Below are 6000 nucleotides of genomic sequence, written 5' to 3'. Positions count from 1 at the left end.
GGAGTCTCCTTCTCTGGAGACTTTCAAACGCATCTGAACACGTTCCTGTGTGACCTACTCTGGGTGACCCTCCTCTGGCAGGGGGGTTGGACTGGATGATCTTACGAGGTCCCTTCCAATCCCCAACATTCTGTGATTCTGTGAAAGTAGTGCTGGTTGACTGCAGAGTGCAAATACTTTTAGTAAGACAGTGTGATAAAAATATAAATAATGTTGATTAGCTAACCTCTACTACAGCAATGTTTGTACTTAAGACTTGATTTAGTACAATCCGAATGCAATTAAAATAAATTTATAAAACTGAAGGTGCAGTAAAATGCAGGATATGTAAGAGAAGATTAGAATGTGCTTTGCATTTGAAACTGAGTAAACTGTTAAGATGACATTCACCTCATACACCTGCAACTGTACAGGCTCTAAGATTTTAGAACTCACACATCTTAGCTTCTCATACTTAATTCTTACTAGCAGTTTGAAAACTAAGAGCAGTCCAGTGGTCCTCTCTATACTAATACTGAATTATGAACTCTTCTATGCTTGTAGAGGGCACAACTGTCAAGCTGCCTGAATAATTCCAGCAACCTGTACCTGGTACTTAATAATAATTTTACCTCCTTCAATCATTTCTATCCTTAAAATTTTTGCAGCAGATACTCACTGAGTGGCTTCTTATTTACATTTCTTATATTACATGTTGGCCTTATTTCAAAGTATCGATTTCAGTGAGATTAATTTTTCAGACAAAAGAAGCATTTATATTAAAAAGCAAAGTAATGGATTGTAAAATGGATCTGTGATGTGAGGCAGAGTGATCTGTAAGTTGCGTTAAAGAAAATGTATGCAAAGTGATTAGTTAAAACTTGATACATTACTTTTTTTTGTATGATTATACATCCATACCAGAGGGGACTGTTTTCTGCTGTAATCATCAGCAACAGTCATAGTAAATGCAAAGGAAAATACCTTAATTTTCCAGTGTATGCACATCTGAATAAACATGACGTTTGTGACAAAGTCATTGCGGCAGCAGGAAAGGATACATCTGCTTTACAAAGGAAAAGGTATTACTGCTATGAATCACTGCACAGAAATGCAACTATATATCCGAAGCGCTAAGCTAGGGGTATCAGTGATACTACACTGTCGTCAACATTAATGGATTTATAAAAGAAAGATTTAAGACATCAGACTTTAAAAGGGAAAACCAGGTTTATTTCATGCAGTTTACAATATGCTAGTGTTATGAAAAGGAGGTTAAAAAATAGCCACACACATTTTAATTGTATGTTTTAAAAATGAAGGTTAACTGTAACCATCTTCAAATGATTTGGGAAACCCTAGATTTTTATCCAGGGAAATTCCATGGATTCAGTTTCTTGTTTATGTCTGTGCTAAGTTTTGGCTAATGCAAAGGCATTAAAACCAGATCAAAACTCAAACTTTGCTGCAGTAAGAACACTTCAAAGATAATGAATTGGCACAAAATAAAGTATTATTGCTAATCCACTATCAAGGAAACCATATGTCAAGTATGGCCACTTGGATATTAACACAAACAGCTGATGCACAACTACTTTTGAGACCAGTGATTTGAGGGAAAAGGGAAAAAAAGGAACATGAGTTCAGCTGGGTAGGTGGGCATAGACAGGAAATACGTTTTTCATAGCTAGGCTCAGACAGAGCTCAGGACAGAAGCAGGTAGAAATAGTTGCCATTTGATACTGCTTCTGTTTGGTGGATCTTATTTCAGTTCCAGGTAGGTTGGCAATGTTTCTCTTACAGTGCCTTGGCACTTGCTTCAACCTAGCAAGTACTGGAGTTCAGTTTGAGTAAAGTTGTGCATAAGCTTTTGGAAAATCTTCAGAAGGAGCAAAAACCACTTACATAAATATGTTAACTGATATTTCAGATGACCACACCTGGAAATCTGAAAAGGTGTTAAGTCAGGTCAAAATATGTGCACTGCTTTCTAAGGCAAGGAGGGCACTGTCACAGAACCTCCTCCCCTTCCACTCATTCCCCAAGTAGGAAAATAAATTTCTAAAAAGTTGCTCTCATTATAGTAGTTATTAGCATACAACAGCCTAAAGAGAACCCTTTGTTGGGCCTGGAAAGCTATGCTTGCAACAGTATGTATTCACTGACCTTTTGAGAAGTTTTGCCTCGGTAGACCTTGCTAAAAGACAGCTAAGTTGCAAGGAAATATTCAGCAACAGATTCCTCAGGCAGAATCTTCCTCAAAGGCTCTCTGTTGCCAGTGCTGTTCATAAAAGTTGTTAGATTCCAGCATAGGCAATAATAAAATGCTGGGCAAGTGTACTGTCTAGTCTAGTGTCTTCCTCACCAAGCTGGATCCTCTGAGCCAGACATGAACACTTGTATCTGCAATTGGTTCAGCCGTTTGTAAGTATTTTAGAGTCTGTCAGTTGAAAGAAAACCAGACTAGCTGCTTTTTAAACATTATATGCTCCCAGAACTTCAAATTAGACCTGGAAAGGATTTTAGCCCTTAGCATTTCTGCACCAAGTTCCTTCTGTCTGACGCTCATTTAGACAAACTGAATGATAAGATCTATTTAGCCCTTTAAAGCTTCAGTTCAGTACGAAGCCTTTAAAGACAGCTCCTGATTGTCCTAAGTAAAAAGAAAATAAAGTTATGTGACACTGAGTTCAGAGAGCCTTCCACTTTTTAACTGCATATTTATATTATTTTAGGAATCAATTATACACACAAACCCAGGTAAGATCCCAAGGTTTTCCTTAAAGCTGGAGATAACTGTAGTCTAAACTATAACAAAGTAACAGGCAGCATCCTCAGACAGTACATATTTCAAAATTATCTTAGAAAAGACACTTCTCCAATGACCACTGAAAAGTTTAATCCTACTGTCCTGAGCTGACAGGTCAGGTTGTTAAAGGTTTAACAAAAATATCTCATCTCTTTTCAAGGGCCCCACCTTTCTGGGCTGATTGAAGAATTTGAAAAAAATCGGCAGATGCTTTTGATGTGGTAAGAGAGAATAAAATGACACTTTCTTCTCTAGAGATTTACTCATATCTCTAGTGAACAAAATTCTGAGCTTCATCTCCAGATGAAAACTTCAGCATTTCACTTTTCTCTCAGTACTTCTCAAAGAATGCATTCCAGTATACTGGAATGACTGGACAACACACAGTTTAATCCACTTTCTAGGTTATTTCATTCAATTAGCTACTATTGCATTTTTGCATTCAAAGTTCATCTTTAATAGCATTTAGTAATTAATGTGTGCTAATTTGCTGGTGGTAGCTCTCTACTGCTCAGAAAGAGACTGACAACTCCCAACAGCCTTAACAGACATTCACAGAACAGTTCTGTTCTGAGAAGCAGTTTGCTGAAAACACCATCGTCGTACTCAACAGACCTGTTCCCCAAGTGTGCCTGCAATCCAATTTCCTTTTGCTTAATATGCTAGAATTTTTCATTTTTCTCATGAAAAAAAAATCCTCTCTCAGAGAAAGAGGGGATTGACTCAATTTTGGTATCTTCAGGAAACAGTCCTGTTTCTCATCAATCATAACGGTGGCATGCACGTTGCTAGAAATGGAGCTACATAGCTATTGTCTAAAGAAAACCTGAAGACAAAGAAGTTGTACGGATACACTGGGCTCAGTTTCTCAGGAAATATATTTTACTCATGTTATAATGAAAGATGAAAGGAACTTTGAAAAAAAACCACAGTACATTTTCCAAATTTTCTCAATATATGATTCTGAGGACTGAAAGTTTAGTAGAGAATCAACATAAGCTTCTAAATACAATCAGGCTTTTGACATACAATTAAATTAATTAACAATCTGCAATTAGCCATAATTCATGGAAACTCCACAGTACGTGGGAGAAATTTTCAGGTAGCCTTTTGTCTTCTGTTAAAACAAAGCAAAACAAAAAATACAAACCACATTTCACATTTACTGTGGGAGCTGCTGAGTCAGATGATACTTTTGGACAGTTATTATGGACCAGGTGACATTCATGTCTTAGAGGCCTCAGAATGACTCATTCATTGCAGATAAACTCTGATTTAATTACTGCTTGAAGAAGTCAAAAGCATTTAATATAAAGAAATGTCATCTCCAATACAGAAAATAAGCCTCTGATGTAAAATAAGGCCAACAGTATGCTATCTGTTTCCTAACTCAAAGCAAGAAACTGCTTTGGTAACCTCTCAGTTTTTAAACAAGTTTTGCAAGAAGTTTGTCATGTAAAAGCCTTTAAAGAATTTAAATGAAAACCCACTGCTAAGTAACCTCCTGTTCCACGGACAACAAGCCAAACAACTTCACTGAATATTTGTACAGCAAAAGAAAGTTAAATCTTCCACAGAATTTACATTTTCATTAGAGGCCACCTTGGCCGTTCTGTTTTGGTCTCTCTCCCTTCCTGCTTTACTTCCTTCTGCTATGATCTCTTCACGCTCAAGATCTTAAATTCTAACCCAGAACACTGTTTTGTTTTAAGACTCCAGGAGCTGTGTAAATCCAGAGTTCACCTCAAAAACTTTTGCAGTACAGCTTTTCAATTACAGCCCCCTAGTGAACCCATCAGCATTACATAGCTACAGGCAGTTCCGAGGTAAATATTTTCCAGGAGACAGAAAAGAAATAAAGGGCTCCTGTTTAAACTGAATGGGTACGTTACCTCATCCCGAAAGCTCTTAACTGAGGAAGCAACATTTGCAAAACCTGGACTCTAACGCAACTACTTTGTAATTGTACCTGACTTTATTTGAAACGAGAAGAGTCAAATAAAAAGAAAGCAAACTTATTTACGGATCAAGTCTTAATGCCTTGAAATAGGCGTATGGTACTACTTTCATCTATCTGAAAGCCTCACACATTCACAAAAATTAAAGCAATAATGCCATTTCCTGTAAGAACAGGAAAGTAATTAGTTCAGACGGTCTCAAACAACAGCATATTTAAAACTTGCCAATTTAAGTTACCTTTTATCTTTCTTTCTTAAAATCCTTGTGAGGTATCGGAAACAAAGTGCAAAATGATTAACCACTCATTTCCCCAGAATTTGCTACAACACGGATACAATGAAAAATAGACTGCAGGTAATCTCATCATGAAACCGTGTTTTTAAATTGAAAATACTCCAGTAAAAAAAAAAACGGAGGAAAAACTCACTCTTTTACATATTCTAGATTTGTTCAGTTTGCTCAGTTTGTTACTCATGCTTTGCTGCTGTCGCTCTTGAAAATTTCACTTTATGAAGTAAAATACTCTGTCTTTTTTGGGTTAAATAAGAGAGACAACATAGATGCTCATTCAGAAGGATCATTGTAAAACTGATATTTTAGGCATTGAAAGCCACTTAGGCCAATGCTAAATTACTCTGTAGAGCAAATCATGGAAACAACAAGAAACATGGTTGGCTGCAATTCCATGAGCTAAGGAGCTCAGAGAACTCGGTGGAGTGATATTGTTTAAAAACATAGTAACTACTGCAGCAGAGGAAATGTTTTAATATACAGTTAACACAGACAACTCATTTTCAGATACACAAGATAATCTGTTGCTATTTAGGGGAAATTTGGGTGCTGAATTTAAGGTGATAAAACATGGGTGCCTAAAAAAGTATAAAAGTATAAACATTTCCCCCTACACAATTATATTTTTAGTAAATTTGATTCAGTTTTAACATCTTAAAAAAAGACAAACATTTTATGTGTTGTAGTGGAGGGGCCAGCAGCTTCCTGTGCAGACCACATCCAAGTCGCAAAATGCATTACAAACCCTTCAAGCATTAGATGCATGGACAAAACATTTGGCCCATTGCTCAACCTGCTTAGTAGAAATGTTTTTTACAAATTGTTTCTTCCAAACTTTTATCAATGTATAGCAAGTTCTTTTTTTTAAAAAAAAAAAAGGAAGAAAGAAAGAGTAGACCCTGGGTGTTTGAAAATCAGGCTTTTGTGTAAAAGGATTATGTAGACTACATGCATAAACTCTG

The sequence above is a fragment of the Apaloderma vittatum genome, unplaced genomic scaffold, assembly GCF_000703405.1.
Source record: "Apaloderma vittatum isolate BGI_N311 unplaced genomic scaffold, ASM70340v1 scaffold23817, whole genome shotgun sequence".
NCBI lineage: Eukaryota > Metazoa > Chordata > Aves > Trogoniformes > Trogonidae > Apaloderma > Apaloderma vittatum.
Note: the sequence above shows the minus strand (reverse complement) of the source record.